Here is a 21,077-nt window from a genome sequence, read left to right as displayed (position 1 = left end):
AACCCCTAAGGAAGAGGAAGGGGGAAGGTAGGGGAGGAGTGAGAGTAGGTGCAGAAAGAGAACATCCACATATCCCCCACCATGCAGACTTGTTAACATTGAGAAAGTGGAGAGGACGCCACTTGAGTATTCATTCGGAGATTAGAAGGACAATGGGGAGGATTAGTAATGTTGACATTGAAAATTGTTCTTAGAGGCTGGAGATGATGTAGTCCAAAAATACCTAATATTGGATGATTAGTTTACAAATATATCCACAAAATTGTTTAGAAAATATGAAACTTAAGAATGAAAAAATACTCTTGATTTGATTCTGGGAATGAGTGGAGCTTGGCAAAATAGTGGATTTGATCTTCAAAAAAACTCCTCTCAAACCTTCCCTGGTCTCAGGAACAGGAAACACTGCACCAATAGAACCATACTGGACTATAGAGTTGTAAAACTATAACATTTGGATTCGGTTGACTATTAAGTACATACTCTCCTGTGAGGAAACTGAGTCGGGGTACTCAAATTTGGGCGGTTCTATCTCTGGGGTAGAGGTTGTTGAAGTAGCGGATAAAGCCTGTGACAAGTCCCGAGGTTTTGATGGAATCCAGAAAATTCTAATCATGGATTCAGAAGGGGATCGTTGGTTTTCTTCCCAGACTTGGACAAGTGGAGCAACTCTGCATCCCCGGCAAGGCCCTTGGAGGTGCACGGGTGTTTGCCTAACCATTCTACTTGTGTATTCCATACTTTGTTCCCTGAACGATTGGTAATTATTGTCGGGGGTAAGTCGGATTAGTTTACGGTGAGGTTTGGATTCCACATAGGTTACCCTTTGTCAGCAATTCTGTTTATCGGCATTTGTAGGTGCAGCCAAGGGATTGAGGGGATCCGATTTGATGGCTTTTGCTTTCAGATCATACGGTAAAGTTAAAATTGTAACCGTCTCTCATGAACTTTAATTTGAGCAGTTGGAAAACATTTAGAAGCGGTGAGAATTTAATTTAGTGCCACTGTGTGTAACCGGCTCTCATTTCTGAATACATTTTTATCCATGTAATTTAGATTATCCGATTGACAGTCAGAATCAGGCTGCAGGCAGCCAGTGTGCAGCTGCAGGTATAGCAGGGGCCCCTCGTCCAACAGTCCAGCCCATCTTTAAATTATGTTTATATTAATTAAACCTCTTGTACTATATCCGTAGTCACATAGTACTTATTTTTCCGCAGTCAGAATCGATAAGAGAATCGATAAGGAATTGGATCGATAAGCAGGGATTGATAAGGACTCCCTAAAACCTTATCAATACGCAACCCTACATGCATACTTGTCATTCTGCTGTCTTTCTTTTTCTTTTTTATGTGCGTGTAATGACTGTTGTTTTTCCTCGGTGGAAGTGAATTTCCCTAAGTGGACCAATAAATATAAAACAATCAAAATATAATCCCCTTCGTCTTGAAAGGACCCGGCTAAGACGGCTCAGGACTCTGGCTTTAGATGCACCCTCTATGTCCCACCTGCAGATTCCCCCTTGGACAACCCAGGACCCCCTGGAGGAATTTGGTTTCCTGACTGAGTTTCTATCGTCTCAGGATCCCGTTATATGAGCTGGATGAAGTGGCATAGGGCAAAAAAGATCCAGGCCTCTGTGCTGAAGAAGCTACCCTGTTACCACACCAGGGATAATAAACAGCACCACAAACTCCAAGACATTAAATCTAGATTTTAAAAGACACTATGAGAAAATCTAGACAAGAAAACATAAATCGACAATAAAATGTCATATTGTGCAAAATAATAACTACGAGTTGTTTTTTTCCCTCTTGATGAGGACGCCGCCGTGGAATACAATCGATCTAAGATGAAAAAGACAACATACGGCGAGGATTAGCGTTGACACTGACAGACGCCAGCGCGTTCGTCACCATGACTTATTTGTCGCGCTCGGTGGAAATAATTGCTCATTTGCACTTCGCCATCATTCCACTGACAAACAGATAAAAATAGTGATGCACAATATATAATTTGCAAAGCTAATTAAGCAGGATCGAAACCACATCGGCGTTATCCGCCAATTTACGCCGACATCTTTAATTTACAAAATGCACATTTTGACAAAACAGAAACAAACTTTGGACCGAACAATCACTGAATAGTAAATGTGCAGTTTGTTCAGGAAAAATGTGTCCTTGTTTTTGTTGGCCGGTTATGTTGAAAACGAGGGTCCCTCTGCTCGGGGAAAAACATATCCATTAATACATGACATTATCGTACAAATCGTGTTCATGAAAATAGATTTCTTAATGCACACTACTTGTGTGCAGCAGGCAGAGAGCACCGTTTAAATGAAAAGTCCTGACCGAACCTGACTTTTGGAGATAAAAACGACCGATAAAAAGGGAATAAACACATCGAAATTAAAAGAAGATGTCATGATTACGCATTGCACTCACCTGTGCCCGCTCGTTTGGTGCCAGCCGCTGCTGGTTACCTGATTGGTTCCCCCTCCTATTTAAGCTTAGTGCCTTCACTCGCCCTTTGTCAGTCCATCAGCGAACATCTGTTTACACAAAGCAAGCATTTTGACTCTGACTCCCGTCGGTCCCGTTCTCTCACCTGTTTTCCACTCGTCCGTTCCTGAATTCCCCATTTGTCTCTGGCTACGACCACATTCTGATCTACCGTCACGGCTAACAACCCGTTTTTCGACCCCGACCACGTTCTGTTCTTCCGTCTCGACTAACGACCCGTTTTTCCCGTCTAACCACGCTACGAAGGAAGATCCACTTCCGCATTCAGAACACGCTCCAATCCCGTCATTGGCTTCCTTCTCTCATCCAGCGAGCACCGGATCGCTGGCGCTGATTTTCCTTTATATCTCAATAAACTTGTGAGTAACGTTACGCATCTGGGTCTTCCTTCTGTTCTGGTCTGTACAGAAAAACACAAAAACAGATATATTAGAAAAAAATAATAAAAATGAAAATATCAATACTAATGCAATAAAGTAACAATTATGTTATTTAAAAGCACATATAGAGTAATCCCTCACTATAATGCGGTTTACTTTTCACTGCTTCAGGTAATTTCATTATTTATTGTGTTCTGCAATTTTATTGGCCCAACAGTCTCACCCCTTATTATTTTTGGACGGAACAGTAGTGATTATGTTTATGCAGTACCTTTTTTGTTGAACAAATCATTGAGTCTATTAAAAGTATAATTCAGCTTTCCATTTTATATTAACTGTAAAAAAATAAAGGTTTCTACTTCACCGATTGTCACCTATTACAGGTTTTTTTTGCAATGTACTCGTGATTTACAACGAATTGCTGTAACGGAATACACAGTACATCGCTTGTTAAGCCACGCTAACCTTGTATAGAGAGCAGAAAAATTTATGTTGATTGCATACTGGCAGGCTGAAAATGTACAGTGAATGACAATTTGTGATATCAGATAATTACACAAGGAGTTTTTGCACAAGTGAATATTGACTGTATTTGCACACTTTTCATGTCAACCTTCTACACAGCAGTGGGGAGGGGCTCTGCTATATTGTCCGTTTGTAATTATTCAATAATTCTAAATTGTTAGTTTCTCTTCATTGCTTCTCCCTAGCTGCACTGCTTTCAAGTGTGTACGGTCATGTTCAAGCATTTAACCAATCACATTTTAGCCATTAGTTGTTGCTAGGCTCAGAAATGTACCCTGAGGTTTACACATAAAATCACAAAGTCTGTGTACTTTAACATCAGTCTTCAAGAAAGCGGTTGCTTTAGCCAGTCAGACTCCGACTTGGCGTTTGAGCACCTGCTAGCAGGCCTTGAGAATGTCGCCAGTTTTTCAAAGTATGATTGGCTAAAGGGCGCTAATCTATCCGAAATGATCACGCCAACAGCCGTTAAAATTGAAAAAAAAGGAACTGCACATGGAAAAGGTTTTTTACTTGTACTCAAAACAGTTGAAGATCTTTGAATTTTAAAGTTGTGTTTTCAAAGTCGAGTAAGTGCTTAAAAATGCTTGATTTTTTTCTGATTGCTGTGTTTCCTGGTCGCATCCATTAGAACAGGTTTATCAGACTCGTCATGAGAAATCTGTCCCTTTTTCGAGAAGCAGCTTTTTCTTATCGGGTCACTGAAAAGAGCCGTCTTTTTTGGTTCCCTAACGCACTACTTGGATTTTTTGTTTTTGTTTTTTTGGGTATTCTCTTAACATTATGTACATAATTACTTCGTAATATTCATTCAATAAATTTTGCGGGGCAACCCTGCAAAACACTCAAAATAGAATCTAAAATATTCACTGATCTACAAAAAACATTTGTCAGATACAGAACAATTTTAGATTTTTTTTACACACTGAAAAGATTTAAAGTTGGACAACAAAACAAAAAACGAAAAAATGCAATACAATAAAATATGAATTAAAAACAAACTCCTCAGTGCTTTAAATTAATGATAAAAGGCAAAAAAAATCACTATTTACAATTCCATTTTAACACATTTAGACACTGATCTTCTGAAAAACACAAAGCAAAACAAAAAGAAAAATATTAGCAGTCTCGATTTGAAGATTGAATGCACTCTGCTTAGGAGCAATCAATGTCATTAAAATGAATCCAAATTTGGCTCATGTTTTCTGCATTTTATGCATACAGGACTTTTTTTGTCTTCCTTATTGAACATTATTACCAAGCACCCATAGAGCTGCATCCTGTTTTTCAGACGTTAAAACTGCCTATAATTTCCTTGTTTTTGAGAACGATGAGTAAAGCATTTGATGTTTTTTCCGTCCTGTTTTTAATGTTTTTATAATTGGACACCAGCAAATACATACCGGAGTCATACGTTATTTTGACTATATTATGCGCTTTTGTTCATTATTTTGACTGTTATCTGCTGTTTCCATCATCCCAGCCATCTCCGGGCAGTGGGCAGGGGACACCCTGAAATGGTTGCCAGCCAATAGCACACGGGGACAGAAAACTCACTCGCTCATTCACACCTAGGGACAATTTGGACCAGACAATTAACCTGAAATGCATGTTTTTGGAATGTGGGAGGAAACCGGAATGCCCGGAGGAAAACCCTCGCAAGCACGGGGAGAACATACAAACTCCGCATAGGAAGGCCGGTAGCTGGATTTGAACCCACGCAGGAGGTTCCCATGACCCCAGAACTGTGCCGCACACCCGCTAACCACTGCGCCGCCGTGCTGCCCTTGAATTTTCTTGTTCCTACCTTTTTTGTACAGTCATCTCCTGTTCTGGCTTGTTCAAAATACATTGATGTCTTCTCTCCATATTTTGAGTGTCTCCTGCACTACAAAATGGATGAATTTAACGTCATTTAAAAATGCCAGCTTCAAAGGTTTTACTGTGAGATGCTGCGTGGACGATAGTTACAGTTTTGATTGAAAACACTAATGAATCTTAAAAAAGGTCGCTAGAAGTAGAATCCCACAACAATTCTTCAAACAAAACATTTCAAAAGAAATGGACAAGCACCATCCCAATTCTCCTGACCATTTTCAATGGAATAAAAAAAAAAAACCTCCAAAGAAAGAGGATGTCACCTTGTAACCCAATCGCACTCCCGAGACTCAGTTCGTGGAAGAAGCTCCCGGATTGCTGTCCCAGCGAGCACCCGCGGGTGCAGTTTATCGACCCATAACGCCGCTTTTGCCACACTGCGCAATCGACAGTCGGCCTCGCTCAGCAATTTGTGTGCATCCCTAGCTGGAGATTGTGTGTTTGCAAACCACACAGCCACCGGGGAATGGCATGTCGGTAAACACATGGATAGACGCTGCAATGTGACATGTAAAAAAATGTTATTCGGCTGACCTTTGGTGGGCCTTAGTAAGGTGGATGCTGGTGGGGTTATCAATGGTGGTGAGGAGGTTCTTTCTTGTGGGGTCCCTATAGACTATTACTGAATGAATAAGTAAGTAGGCTCGATGACAGTGCACCGGCAAAGCTGCTCTTTAATTTATTGGTGTCTACACCTGGTCAGTCAATGCTGTTTGTTCCTTCTGTGCATAAAAATTTAATGAATTCTGTTTTTTGTTAAAGTTGGGCTTGTGATATTGTTTTAATTGCAGCTCGTAGATGTCCAAATTCTAGATATCTTTAGTGTATTTTCCGTTAACAAGCCTTCATGGTATCTGAATATCCAACACCAGAGTGATGCCAGGCTGACAGAAAGTAGAATTGGGCTGCTTGGAAAAGTCTGTGGTCGGGAGGTGCGGTAATAAAGAACTAAGTTAGAGACCCCGCGAAAGCAGGCTACACGAAAGAAGATTTTTCTCGAGTTGTTGAGTCACCAGATCTCGAGCCAATAGAGCATCTTTGGGATGTGGTGGACAGGAGATTCGCATCATGGATGTTGAGCCGACAAATCTGTGCCAACTGTGTGATGTCATCATGTCAATTTTGACCAAACTCTCTGAAGAATGCTTCCAGTTCCCTTTTGAATCCATGCCACAAAAAAAATAAGGCAGTTAGGATGGCAAAAGGGGGTCAACCTGTTACATGGTGTACCTAATAAAGTGCTCGTGTGTGTATAATTTCACAGTTTTGGATGCTTGCGGTGAGGGTCGTGAGAAAGAATTTGTCCTTGTTTTAAGGGACCAGAGGGGTAACAGAAGTGGACGTCGAGGTAAGCAGAAACCCATAATATGTTGACTGCTTGGCTGCAGTATCACAACCAGCAATGTCCTCTAGACTGGAAAGAGAGGAGCCAATGATCTTCTGGGCCGTGTTGTTTACGCTGTATGTTTTTTCTATCTGCTGCTGGCATACACCAACATGGCGTCCTACACCTTCAAATGCGAGGTATATCGATTCAATTTTCAACCCTTATATATTTAATAGATCAATGAGGTAAAGGGTGTTGTCCTAAGCTAGATAATAACATAGCCTGCCATCATTCGGATCATTAGAAGAAAATCACATGAGCCTGAGATCAATTAAACATGAAAAAAGCACTATTTTTTTCAACACGTAATAAACTACACGCTACACATGTCCAGATAGGAAGGAAACGATGAGTTAAACCCAGTTTGACGTTGTTCACTCTTGTTTTACAGCCACATTTACCCAGAGCTCCATTTGCATGAAAATTCATTATAACGCTGGAACTCTGTCACTCCCAAGCTAAAGGGATTAGAAGCAGCTTCTAATCGCTGTTTATCACCACCGAATAGTCGGAGTAGTATAATGATTTTTTTTGAGATCCATTATCCGGCGTCGAACACAGACGGTGAAAGGGATCAGCTCTTTCCTTCCCGTTTACCGGCTTGTCGCTCTTTGCCTGGGGCCATGTACAGTTTTGCTACAATAGGATCAGCAGACGGGAATGACTGTGGCCTTCCCAGTGGCCCCTTTTCTCCTGCGTGCCCACAGAACAATAACGGTCGCGTTGCACTAACAGAAGGCACATTGACCCGAGTGCTGCTCGCCTTGAGCACATTTATTACCCGTCGATCGTGAAGTTGCTGACCGGACAGCTCGAAACAGCAGCCGGTGTTATTTATTCTCGTTGTGAGAAATTATCCATTGTTGAAAAAGTGGACCAGGGAATTTAAACCCTTCAAGACAAGAGGGTGATGAGATGTCAAGCGTATAAAGACCTGAATAAATCTAAAAGCACTCCAGGGATTCAAAAGCCTTTCTTTGTCCTTAGTGCCAGTTCATATATTTAGCTTGACGGTGGAGGAATTATTTTCTCCGTCTTATTTCCATTTTCTTTCAGCTCTTATTTAGAGCTGCTCTCGTTTGATTTACGTAATCGTGTTGCCGGCACAAGGTATCCGTTAGATTTACTTGCTGGAGTCCCACAGGTAACATTTTGGCTATTCCTTTTTTTCATTTTTATATTCAATTGCTTGTAGGAGTAATTGCCACGTGTGGAGTATTTTATTCTGGGTTAGTTTTATTTCTTGTTCTGGTCTCCAACTGATGGAAATTGGTTTTAATCTAGGATCTTAAGAAGGCGATCGTCCAGCTTTTAACGGAACTGTTCGTGGCCTTGTGCTGTATAACATAATCATAGTCGTTTTGAACCTGCACTCATGTTCATGTTTCTCTGTAGGTTTTCTCTCTTCTCTCTCCGATTTTGGCCACACACTACCGGCTTTAATTTTCCTCCTCACAGCTATGGTGACATGTGTTGATTTCACCATTATTTTTCCTCCTATCACAACTCGATCTCTTCCCTTTGTTATTACTCTGTCCTTGGTTGCTTACTAGTTCATTGTCTTCCTCGTCACATCCCAAGCAAGCTTTGTTCTTCGAGTGCAATGAATTCCTGCCTTCCCTTTGGATCACGAGTTGTGTCTGATAAACTCCTGGACTGTCGCCTTCGCTGCTTGGGTTTACTGGAACCTCGATACCTCACCTGCCTCTTGGGTCACGATTGTTGCCACTGGTGTTCTAGATACCGTTGCCTCGCTATCTGACTCTCCATGTCCTGAACCTGTCGTGATTGCCAATTTGGAGCACCTGCGGAGGCTTGATTGGCGCCAATAGCCCGGACAGATGATTGGTGGACACTCCCTTATTAAACCCCCGGCTTCCTCTTGGTGATTGTCAGATCGTTGCGAACTGTTGCATTCCGCTCAGTGAGCATTTTCGTCTGACTCTGTTTTTGCTAAGCCTTTTTTCTGCCTGATCTTCGTTATTGACCTGTTTCTGGACCTCATTACGCCCGTTCTGCCTGCCTCCTGTCACCTGACCCGTTTTGCCCCATTACCTGCCTGCCTCCTGCCAACGACCTCACTTTCGAACACGACATCGCCTTTGATCTCCAGCCTCGGCCAACGACTCACTATTCCCGCCTGTCTTCGTGCGACACGGAAGCGTCACTCGCGCCTCGCTCGCTCCTGTTGTCTGTCAGTCCTCGGATCAAGCAAGCAAGCCTTACTCTCCCTCTCTTTTCAAATAAAAACTGAGAAACGTACGCTATTGAGTCCTCTGTCCGTTTTTGGTCTGTGACAGAACCTTGCCCCAATAAAGACCAAAGTTTACTGTACTAATATGTGTTTCTGTACTGTGATTGTGGCACAACCCGAGTGGGTTCTTGACAAGTATTTCTTACTGTAAAAGTGATTATTAAATTAAAAAAAAAATGGAATAAAACTCAGCTATGAGCTTGATCTTTTAATCCTGTCTCTTAACCTAAGAGATTTCTTCAAAATTCGAAAACAGTGTAAAGGAGGTTTATCTTTTAAGGTTTATAGCACGCTGTATTTCGTCTTTTTTCATACCTGTCCACCTCGACAAATTTGCCGCTCTTAAGATGGATGGCTTTTTAATGCCTGAATACTTGTGTGTTTCAACAGGAACACTTGATATGCCTTCTCAGTTATTCGTATTGCGATGGACAATTATTGGCAATGCTGACAAAAATAATTAGGTTTGAAAGAGGCGACAAACAGATATAGAAAGGAAAAGAGTAAGAAGAAAAACAATACCCGTATATAAGCGCTTTAGGGTGAAAATTACATTATTGTCATCTTCAGCTTCTGGGTTTGGATCTAACCGGTGTTGGAGCTAATCTGTCATACTGTCAAGACCAGCATCGTAAGCCCAAATGTATTCAGGATGGCGGCTACCCGATAAGCTAACTTGCTCAAGCTATTATCTGTGATTGGTTAGGAGGGGCAAAGAGACCCCATTTGCAAAAAAAAAAGGGGAATGTTTTCTTATTTTAAAATGTTTTACATTTTTTTCCTAGTTAAACAAGAAAAATACTACTTAAAATGAGCTCAATTCTGTACTTAAGGCAGATGGTTTTGATCTCATCTCATCTCATTAGCCGTACCGCTTTTCCTCATTAGGGTCGCGGGGATGGTTTTGATCATTTTTACAAAAAAGAAAATCCAATCTTGGTAAAATAAAAAACTTAAAATAATAGAAAATATCGACGTTCTGCTTTATCAGTTATTTTTCTCATGTGCAAGATTATTTTGTTCTTGTATTACCTGCAAAACACGTTAAAATAAGGTGGAAATGGAGCAAAATGTTCTTCCGACTGATTAGAAGTGTGATCTTAGTTGCTGATCCTCGCCTGAGATTTCTATTAGTTTTGCTATCCTTCAAAATAAGATGAATAATGACCCGAAAATGGAAACGCAAAGCTACCTGCTAAGTCAATAGAACATTTTAAGTGTAATTTGAACCTTGAACTAGCTCAATCTGCTCACAAATCCCCCAAGAAGATCCACACCTGAGCTGTCTGCCATATAGTGATAAATAAAAGCGTTAACACAATTTAAAAGTGTTCTGCTACATTACTTTTTCATTGAGGAAATGAATCATGGATCATTCTGAGGAAAATACAGAGCAGGCGCTACACAATGTGTTCAGTACGTGGTTGAGAAGGGCATTTTTTCTTACTCTTCCTTAATGGATCTGCTCTCAGCTGCCATGTTTTCTTAAGGGAGTTCAGGCGCTCCCCTGAGCTCCTTCCTGAAGCCATTGACTATTTTCCCTGTATTTTATATTTTGCTTATCTTGTAATCCAACAGAATAAGTGCTTGGGCGTCATATGCTACAAGTTGTCAAGCTCAATCTTGAGGAAACAGCATTTTTTTCCTCTCCCCTCCGGGAACAGCATGCCCTCTCGCAGACCCCGCTGTCGCTCCAGACGACACCTCTGTACTACGCTTGAGTCAGGCATAGACCAGTCGTCTTTGTCCGTTCACATAATTGCTTCAACTACTCGCAATGTTTTTGATAAATTATGTGGTACAACATTGGGTTCTGAAAAACCCTCTTCACAGCCTGAAATAATATCCCCGGTGGACATGTGGTCTGTAGCTAAGAAATTAGAGCATTATCATTATGTTCTTTGGGGAAAGGGCATGACATCACTGATGCGTCATTGCTTGCTTTCTGGCGATGATGTCACCTTTCTGGAAAAGGTCTTTAAATATGGACCAAGAGTGCATTTGTATTACACAAAATCATTTCGAGGGAATTCCTTGTTTTCTTTGGATTTATGTCAACCTGTACGTTTTTGCGGTACATCGATCGCAGCAAGGCTTTAGGGCTAGGACCTTAGCTTGGCCTTTTGGCTGAGAGTAAGTGTCCCAGCTCCTAGGCTTTGTAGCGTATTATGAACTGACCGATAACGGATAATGGATAATGAATAACGAAGATAGAACAATAACCCTTAAAAACCCCAAACCCCACATCGCTTCTCGGCATTTTGGCCAGCAAGGCATTGAGGCTGGGAGCCATGATCTTTGATTTCTGCAATCCGGAGATGGAATAGGAGCTTGCTCTGTCCACTCCACGCATCGGCCCGGTATTGCAGTACCTCCGGGAACGGTGCATTCGCAATGATCGCAGCAAGGCTTTAGGGCTAGGACCTTAGCTTGGCCTTTTGGCTGAGAGTAAGTGTCCCGGCTCCCAGGCTTTGTAGCGTATTATGAACTGACCGATAACGGATAATGGATAATGAATAACGAAGATAGAACAATAACCCTTAAAAACCCCAAAACCCAAAACCATAATACAGAGATGTTAAAAATGTCAGAAAAAAATGTTAAAACGTCATATTGTCAGACATAACGAAATTGTGAATATGCTCTATTGCTGTTAAGATTGTCGAGAGGGGTTGTTCAAACCTCACGTTGTTTGTTTGCTGTTATTAGTGTCAATACATTTGTTCAAACCATAATACAGAGTTATGAGGAAATGTAACTTTAAATCAATTAATCTGTTGGAGCAAAACTATATGAGTGTCATTTAGTGTTATTTTTGTTTATTTCATGGGATTGCATTAACTAGTATGTGTAAAAAGGTAGCAATGTTTTTAGTTGTGAGCCATGTATTTGACCCAGAAGGGCACAAGGTTTTTATCGCTTGGCTACGCGAAGCTACGCTAATCTGCACGACCTGTTGTTGTCCCTTTTGGCCCGAGTGTCTTTTGTAATCTGCGTTTAACGGTAGTCAAGTAGAATGAAGATCCATCCATCCATCAATTATCTGCACCGCTTATCCTTAGTAGGGTCGCAGGGGTGCTGGAGCCCATTCCAGCTGTCCTCGGGCAGTGGGCAGGGGACAGCCTAAACTGGTCGGCAGCCAGTCGCAGGGCACACAGAAACAGATAGCTCGCTCATTCACACCTAGGGACAATTTGGACTGGCCAATTAACCTGACATGCATGTTTTTTGGAATGTGGGAGGAAACCGGAGTGTCCAGAGGAAGCCCACGCAAGCACTGAGAGAGCATGCAAACTCCACACAGGAGGTTCGATCTCATGACCACAGAACTGTGCCGCACACACTAAACACTGCGCTGCCGTGCTGCCTAGAATGAAAATTTTTGGTTTAATTAACTTGCAGACTGTACGCAACATCATTACTTCTACAGACGCTGCCCTACTTACGAATGAGATTCCGGACGATCGTTCATGGGTTGAATGTCTTTATAAGTTGCTCCAGTGCTATATTTTGTATGTTTAAGGTTTGTATAAGTATGTTTAAGGGCTGTACAGTGGAACCTCGGTTCTCGACCATAATCTGTTCCAGAACCCTGTTCGAAAACCGATTTGGTCGATCACGGAAAATCGTTTTTTCCATTAAAAGTAATGTAAAATCGTTTTAATCCGTTCCAACACCCTGAATGTTTACCATGAACGTAAACATGAAGTTAACCCAGGCTAATCGTACGTTTGCGTTCGAAATCCGATTTTTTGACCGAACAGCGAAGCAAGAATTACTCTAAATTTTTGGTCGAACCCCGATTTGTCCGAACTGAGAGGCGTTCGAAAACCGAGGTTCCACTGTATAAGTATCCTGTATTGTTTTAAAACTGAAAAATAAACGTTTAGTAAAATAATATACTTTATAACGTTACAAAGTGGCTGAATGATAGAGCAAAATACTGAAAAACGAAGCTACACATTAGGAGTTGACATTTTGTGGTCTGTGAAGCCCTTTAAGGCTCCTTGTGATTAAGGGCTATAAAAAAATGACTTGACAATAAAGATAACTAAAGTTAAGTTTGACTTACTTTTGGAGAACTTAGGCTATTTCCTCGTCCGCGGAAAAAAGTGGACGAAAAAAAAAGTGATCTATTTTCACAAACGCATCAAGCTTTCTTATTCCACTTTCATTTCAAAAGAAACGGCTCGCCTCTCCTTTACGCTTTGCAGTTCTTAGCGTGCTAGATGTACAGTGCAGTTTGTATACACACGAACTAGGAAGTAGAAGCCGGATTTCTTCTTGGGTGGACTGTCCTCTACTCGGAAAAAGGTGCACACAATATAAATTCTAACTTACAGAAGATCCGGATATTTTTCGAAATCCGGAAAAAATGATCGTATCTACCTTTTTGCATGAGTCAAATGTTCTTGAATAGGGGAGCGTCTGTATATAACTTTAGAACAACAATACTATCGCCAGTCACTTCAGGTAACATCTAGCGCGTAAGCGTAGCTCCACCTGGCGTATTAGATATCTTAGTAGTTCTGTATTGGGCAGAACTCATTCAACATAATTCGTTCAACTTTTTAAAGGTGGCCACTTTGAGAATTTTAACAATTTTTTCAAATCATGAAAATGTATTTTTCTTCCCTCCCAAGATACCCCACCCGCCTTGATAAGTGTATTCTGTTTTTATATTGGACACCTGCAACGAAGATCAAATAGGATTAAAGTTCTTTATTTTGACTTTTTTGACTATTATACACTTTTTACATCATTGTCAATAACAGTCAATGGTCTTTGATTTTCTCAAACTTAATGGTGGAACTACATAGGAAATTCAGATTTAAAAAGGCACTCGGGAGGGTGTTTAGAACAGGTTAGAATATCTTAGCTGAGGTTTTGGTTCTCTCTTGTTCTCCTTGCAAGTTCAAAATTAATTTATTTTCTTCTTTTTTTGATTGTCTACTTGCTGGCCAGGAAAGGGATGGCCGCCACCAATGTTCCCTGTAATTTTCCACGGGTCTGAGCGTTCACACAAAGTCGGTGAGCAACGCTTGAAACAACAGTGAGAAACCATAATCCCAAGTGTGGCAACTAAATCATTATCAAACATGTCCATAACTTGACATCAAGTTACATTTTGCTAAGTTTCCGGCAATGCTAAATTATTTTTCTCTTTTGAATGAATTGACTCATGTACTAATGCAAAGGTTGTACGGCCTACAAACGTTGTTTGTTCTTACAATTCTTTCACAAGATATCCATTTCTTTTCATTTCCTGATATATTTTGTCGCATTATATTAACATTTTTGGGGGCTTATTTTTTCGGCTGCAAGATACAGAACTGTACTTAGTCACATTTTTTAGTGGAAGTACAATGTTGGCAACAAGATTCACTTGATACAATTGGAAATTATTTGAATGCAACACAAACTTTTTCTTCTTTTTTCTGTGTTTTTTTTCCCTTTTTTTAATTCCTTTAAAAAAAGTCTCATTGTGTTCATTTTTTCCGAGCTGTTACTTTTTTCTTTTTGTTCACCGTTTACTTTTTTCCTACGTTTCTTTCTTTTTTTTTTTTTTTTGGCTTTTTTCTAAATGTTTCCTTCTTTTTTTCGCTTCCTTTTTTTCCCAGCTTTTCACTATTTTTTCATTTTGGTATTTTTTTCTTTTTTGTTCTATTCCCCCCTTCTTTTAAGTCATTTTGTGCATAGTTTTACATAATATTTGGTCATGTTGGGATTAAAGAAGCAAAAACAAACTGAAGAGCCGTTTAGGACCCGAAAGAGCCGGTTTCCTTTTAGTGAGCCGAGCCGAAGAAGCCGGTTCTCGACAAACTCTACTAACTTTACTTTTCAACTTCGTTCGACATTGACTTCAAAATACCGCATTTAGGACACAACGTCAGGGGAACATGTGTATTTTTACCTTCATGCACTGTAACTTTGACTTAAGTCGCTTCTTAATTAGTAATTTTGAGCCCTCATTTTTGTGCACTGGCTAGATTTTCTTGTGCGCTGAGAATGTGCGAGCAGTGCGCAATTGCGCACGCGCGCAGCTTAGAGGGAACACCGGCCGCCACTAGACTGTACTTGCCAAAGACACACCATAGGAACTGGTGCCCCTACAACACTATTGGTTTTGTTATCCGAAGTTCGCGTTCAACTAAAATCTTCCTCGTTTTACGATCCGTTTTCCCGTATCCGAAGTCAGTGAAGTTACCACGAAAGGTTCACACAGGTATGCACCAACAGCGTCCTGCATTGTCTATAAGCTAGGTGCATTAAATTGCCCTATTGTCAGGTCTGAGTTTATTTTCATCATTGCGCATTATTTATAGTGCACGTCACAGTTTACAGTGATATTTATAAAGAAGAGAAAAAGAGCCTGGTCTTTCTTCCCAATCAAAAAGAATCCAAAAAAATTTGCCAAATATGTCTCTCTAACAAAAACAATGATTCAGAGGAGCTGTTATCGACTGCAGCAATTAGGAATGCGTTCATTTTCTGGGGAAAAAATGCAGGCTTTTATTTTAAAAAATAACATCCTGCTAAAGGCAGAAGCGTACGGGCAATGAAAATGTTTGATGCGAACTGTTAAAAAACTTTTTTAAAAAATTCTGCTTTCCAGGCAGACACAGCAATACATTTGATTTAACGCACGTGCTTGGTGTTTTCATTCATCCAAGAATGAAACTGTTGAAAGTAAGAAAAGCACTATATCAAATACAGTCCGAATGCCAACGCAAACCTCCAAAAAGATAAAAAAGGAAATGTATTTTCAAGCACTTACATGCTCACTGAACAAAGGCAGCTGGACAGAGGCTGCAATGCTGGTTTCATTTAAAAGACTGCATAAACAAAGCGAATATTTCTTTAAAATTACAAACTCCAACTTTAAAGGACATTGGGATATATGATCTGCATCTAATGAGTCGCGCAATAATTCAGTAACACACCATTTTGTAACAGTAGTGAAATTGCAACATTTTATTAAGAACTTGTAACAGTACAGACGCTGCCCTACCTACAAGGAGGTTTCAGACGATCGTTCGTAAGTTGAATTTGTTCGTAAGTTGCTTCAGTGATAGATTTTGTATGTTGAGGGTTTATATAAGTAACCTGTATTCTTTTTAACTATAAAATAAACATTTCATAAAATAATATGCTTTATAAAGATAAATAAAGGGAAGTTTAAATTACTTTTGGAAGAAGAGATTCAAGAGTAAGGCGATTTCCTCCTCCGTGGTAGAAAGTGGGCGAAAAAAAACAAAACGATTCAACCATTTTCTCAACCGCATCAAGCTTCCCTATTCCACTTCCGTTTCAGAAAAAACGGCTCATCCCTTTTTTACACTTTACACCAACCATACAGAATGGATGCACAAGATATTAAACAATACAAATGTCTGAGCGCGCTGGAGATAGTATAGCGCCCTGGAGATTGTATAGACATAGTATAGTAGGTATAGAATGTTTACACACGAACTAGGAAGAGGAAGCGGACTTTTTTTTCTTCTGGGTGGATGCTGGGGAACACCTCTCAGCGCCACCAAACGCCGGTAGCGACGGAAAGAAGCACTACAGTAATGTCCTGTACTAGGAAAAAGGTGCACACAATACAAATTCAGCAGTGTCCGGATATTTTTCGACATCTCGAATTTTTTTTTTCGTATCTACCGTTTAACGTAAGTCGAATGGTCGTAAGTCTGTACTCATTACTGAGAAAAGTAATTGCATTCAGGGAACCTGTTCCCTTGTAACACGTTCGTCCAAATCTTTATCATTTAGATGATAGGGCAATTTGGGCACTAGGTTTACTTCGATCTAGTTGCCATGGCGCTTGCTTGGAAACATGTTCAAGATTTATTTAGGGGTGATGCACTGGGCATTGCTCACTTGCACTACTCCGCTCATTTCTTTATTATTTTGAAAAGACACAAAAAACGTTTTCAATTATTTTTCTTGTAGTTTTGTTTTAACACATATTTTTGGGTTCTTCTACACACTCACCAAAACTCTATTTTCCGAGTAATTCAAGCCATACTTGAGATGCTCTTTTCCCACTTGGGTATTTTTAGAAGCGATCACTCTGAGTGGCAGCACAAAGGGTTTGAAGTTTACGCTCTACTTGTACACATGCATGTATTGTATTATGTATGCGTACATAAATGCACTGCGAGGACAGATGGTGCGGATGATACTAACGCTGTCGTGCGGTGACGCGAATACCGCAAAAAAAAAAAAAACATGTTTAAACGACTTATCTGTGTACAAAAGGGTAGTCAGTGGTGGCGTTGGCTTATCAAGGCGAATGCAGTACTCAAGAAGTAATTGCAGTACGGTACACAGTAGGAGTAGGCGATAATGGGAGTTTACGTATTGAACTGATCCAAGTTGTGGTTATCAATCGATTCCAATACTGATATTTTATGCTTGGAAATGTCATGATCATTGAATAACCGAACCATCCGCCTTGAGTTAGTTTATAGCTACAATAAACCCAGCACAAAGATTTAAGGCATTAAAAGAGTTTCTATTTTTAAATAAATAACCACAATTCAAAATTTAACATAACGATAAAGGGAATGTTTCTATTAAAACGCAGCAGTCTAATGAAAAAACTGATATAACAATGTCAACATGTCAGCTATACCTTCCATTGCATAATATTCTGGAAAATAAAGTCAGAAAGTGCAAATACTGAGAACAATAATATCCAAAAACCTTTATGAGTATTGAAGGATTTTATATATTTGACTATAAAGGATTTTTTTAACGATCAAATACAAATTACATTTGAATGCAAAAGATATTCACTGGCTGAGCAGTGGGGCGAGGTCAATTTAACCTTGTGAAGAACTATTTTTACAGAAAACAGCAGGAACTTGGACGAAGGGCTGATATGATAATCAGCGCTTCCCGGCGCAAGGGGGGCCTTCGTGGCACAGGGGTCCAGACATCGAGGCGACGAGGTGGAGCCCACATGGGCGTTCCTGGCACGCCCATGGGAGGAGCCGGCACACCAGCTTGGGAGAGACGTGGGTCGAGAGAAGAACTTCAGAAGATCAAGAAAGGGAGAAGATCGAAGAACAAGAGGGACAAACGGGAGAAGAGGCTCGCCGAAGCCTCGAGCGACACTAATTTGGCCAATTCTGCTAATTCGATGGAATTCTCTTAGTTTATTATTTAAGAAATAAAATCTGCCCCCAAGTGGAAATGCCGGTCTTGTCTGTCTTTTCACAAAAAGAAACGAGCATGCATTGTTAGGTGAATGAAGGTTATGTTTGGTTAATGGAGTCAGATAACTAATTCGAACAATTTGGTAAACGGTACATTTGTTGAAATAGTTTATTTTCTAACAGTATGAAAAATCAAATACTTTAACGACAGCAACTGTTACAGAGCAAAAGTCATGAGAGTCATACTCAAAAATCAGAAATCTAACTGCCATTGTGAGGGATTTACAGATTTTAGTTCAGGAACAACAACATGTTTATTTTTTGGGGTTGCAGCTCGTTGCTCTCTGTAAATGTAAATTTGCCACAATAGCGGATCACTTCACCAGACAATACCTGCTTGCCTTTGTCATATTTAGTTTCTGATAAAGGTGCTAACATAGATTTAGCCTTCTTTTCTGCCTGACAGGCAAGATGCAGCAGCAGGCCTGGTAGGAAGAGGTGCTTAAAGTGTGCCTGTCAATTAAAAAAACAAGCATGAACTTAGATAGTGGCAGAGGGGGCTGAGTGAGAAAAGGATTGCGCCATCTACATATAGAAGGGGCACTTTGAGGAAATGTGTGTGTGTGTGGGGGGGGGGGTCCCATCCCATCCCAGGACAGTAGTATCTATCCGATCCAAGTACTTGCTTAGGATTGATAATATTGATATTGGGATCGATCTGCCAAGCTCTAATGTATAGTCGTGCACAACAGAGACAAAGGTTTGCAGTGAGTATGCAATATTGGAAGGAGGAATGACAATAGCGGGTAATCGAGACTGCCGGATGAATCTAATCCGCCTGCTTTCACTGAAAGGCCACAAATATCCGGGATGACCCTCGCCTACCCACGACACTCAATTCTCCTGCCGTATCTTTAAATGGAATGATGAATTTTCTTTATGCATGCCTCTCAAGAAATTGATGCAGGAAGCATGATTGTGTGCACCTGTAAAAGTAATTTCCGTATAAACCATCAAATCCAGTGGCCAACAACACCCCAGCCCCTACACGCTTATCCTTTAAAATATGTAAACCTTTTTTTCTGTACTTATATTTTGATATTCAGTGCTCCACTTTTATACATTCACAGTAATATCTATTTTTATATACATTATATGTATATAATATATATATATATATATATATATATATATATGGCGGCGCAGTGGTTAGCCCGTGTACATGGTCTATCCGTGCTTGCGTTGATTTTCTCCGGGCACTCCGCTTTTCTCCCACATTAAAAAAGCATACATGTTGGGTTAATTGGCTGGTCCAAATTGTCCCTAGGTGTGAATTAGCGAGCGAATTGTCTGTCCCTGTGTGCCCTGCGATTGGCTGGCAACCAGTTCAGGGTGTCCACTGCCCACTGCCCGAAGATAGCTGGGATGGGCTCCAGCACCCCCGCGACCCTACTGAGGATAAGCGGTGCAGACAATGGATATATATATATATATATATATATATATATATATATATATATATATATATATATATATATATATATATATATATATATATATATATATATATATATATACACTGCCTTGATCTCCAGAGACAGTGTTTTTGGTACTGGTATTCGCAGGAAAAAACTGTTATCGTAGATCCCTAGTCTCAAAAGAGAAAAAATTATATATATAAAAAAATCAATTAATTCCAGAATACATTTGCCTCTACTTTTTTATAGGCAAAACATTTCAAATATAAAATGGTGAATCTTAAAAATAAAAGAACTAGATTATTTTTTCTTGTGGATTAAAACAATGAGGACATTTTCACTTTGAAAATTATATCAAAGGATCCAACACGTCAACTTTTTCACATCGTTTTCTTGATTATTTGATTTCTTTTTATGTGAAATAAAGTTTTACAAGCGAGCTTTATGTTCATCGCCGTTTGATGAAGTTAAACACACGGTCGTTGATGCGCTTTCTGACATTTATAGAACAGGACAAATCCTCTTTTATAGTTTATAGCACTTTCCTACCATACAAATGAATAACGAGATTTTTGGCCAAAAACTGAATGCTCACAATTACTCTTTACGGCAAAATCCTTTAAAAGTAATGAACAGAGTAGCATTAGACTTTTGCCCCTGTTCATTTTTTGGGGAGTTAGAGAAGTAGCACTTTGGCAGATAAAGTTTCCTCACGTAAAAGCACATTAACTATTCAGTTCTTGCCTGCCAAAGAGAAGCAAATTATCCCCGTTGCTTTATTATGCAGCAACCTCTCTTAAAATTTTCTTTAAAAAAGTTTTATTTGATTGGATGCACCAAAAACAAAATTAAAAGACACAATGGGCCTGATTTACTAAAATCCCAGAGAGCAGGTCTTAAATTGCGTCTTCTACTTACTCTAAGCATTACATTTTTTGTGCTTCTTACTTTTTATCATGCTACATTTAGGAAAGCACAGAGGAAATTGTGAAATTGGGTGTCCCAGTGGCCAGGCAAAACTCTGATAGGTAAATATTTAGATAGATAAATAGATAGATAGATAGCTAGAGAGACACTATATTCATCCCCGCAGAGATATTCACATTTCCAGCAGCATCCCTTCGCTGAGAACAATACAATAATAAAGCGAAAGGAATACAATATACAAATACCCAATGTGACGTGGTAATAACCACTGTAGCGTGTTGAATAGAGTATTTAAATAGTGCTACATAAAATACACACTGCAATATAAGTACGGTAATATGCAATGTAAGGGGTGTGGTTTAATGTGGGCCTTTACTCCAACGGGTGGAGTTAAACAGCCTCATGGCATGAGGAAGAAAATATCTCTTCAGATCTCCTCATATTTTTCACTGATATGCAGTCGTCCCTTGTTTTTTGCAGGGTTCCGTCCCAAGATATTCAAAACCCACAAAGTATAAATATATAATATATACATCTGTAACAGAAAATCAGCTATAGATCT

General features: G+C 39.9%; 2 long non-coding RNA genes and 1 pseudogene across 2 annotated transcripts; 2 read left to right on the top strand and 1 right to left on the bottom strand.

Moving 5' to 3' along the window:
- Positions 1-1,748: 1,748 nt before the first annotated feature.
- LOC148374587 (uncharacterized) lies at positions 1,749-10,799 on the bottom strand. Its single transcript, XR_015852973.1, has 3 exons — positions 10,391-10,799; positions 5,232-5,312; positions 1,749-2,919 (listed from the first exon to the last, which is right to left on the bottom strand). It is a non-coding gene; the product is annotated as an uncharacterized LOC148374587 (long non-coding RNA).
- A 201-nt stretch (positions 10,800-11,000) lies between these two features.
- On the top strand, positions 11,001-18,116 carry LOC148374585 (uncharacterized). The gene is made up of 3 exons (XR_015852972.1): positions 11,001-12,250; positions 13,909-13,974; positions 17,803-18,116. It is a non-coding gene; the product is annotated as an uncharacterized LOC148374585 (long non-coding RNA).
- Positions 11,189-11,337, top strand: LOC148374586 (U2 spliceosomal RNA; annotated as a pseudogene).
- Positions 18,117-21,077: the final 2,961 nt, after the last annotated feature.

The sequence above is a fragment of the Urocampus carinirostris genome, chromosome 1 (assembly GCF_059441175.1).
Source record: "Urocampus carinirostris isolate Australia breed hairy pipefish chromosome 1, RoL_Ucar_1.0, whole genome shotgun sequence".
NCBI lineage: Eukaryota > Metazoa > Chordata > Actinopteri > Syngnathiformes > Syngnathidae > Urocampus > Urocampus carinirostris.
Note: the sequence above shows the minus strand (reverse complement) of the source record. Positions and strands in the feature narration are given on the sequence as shown.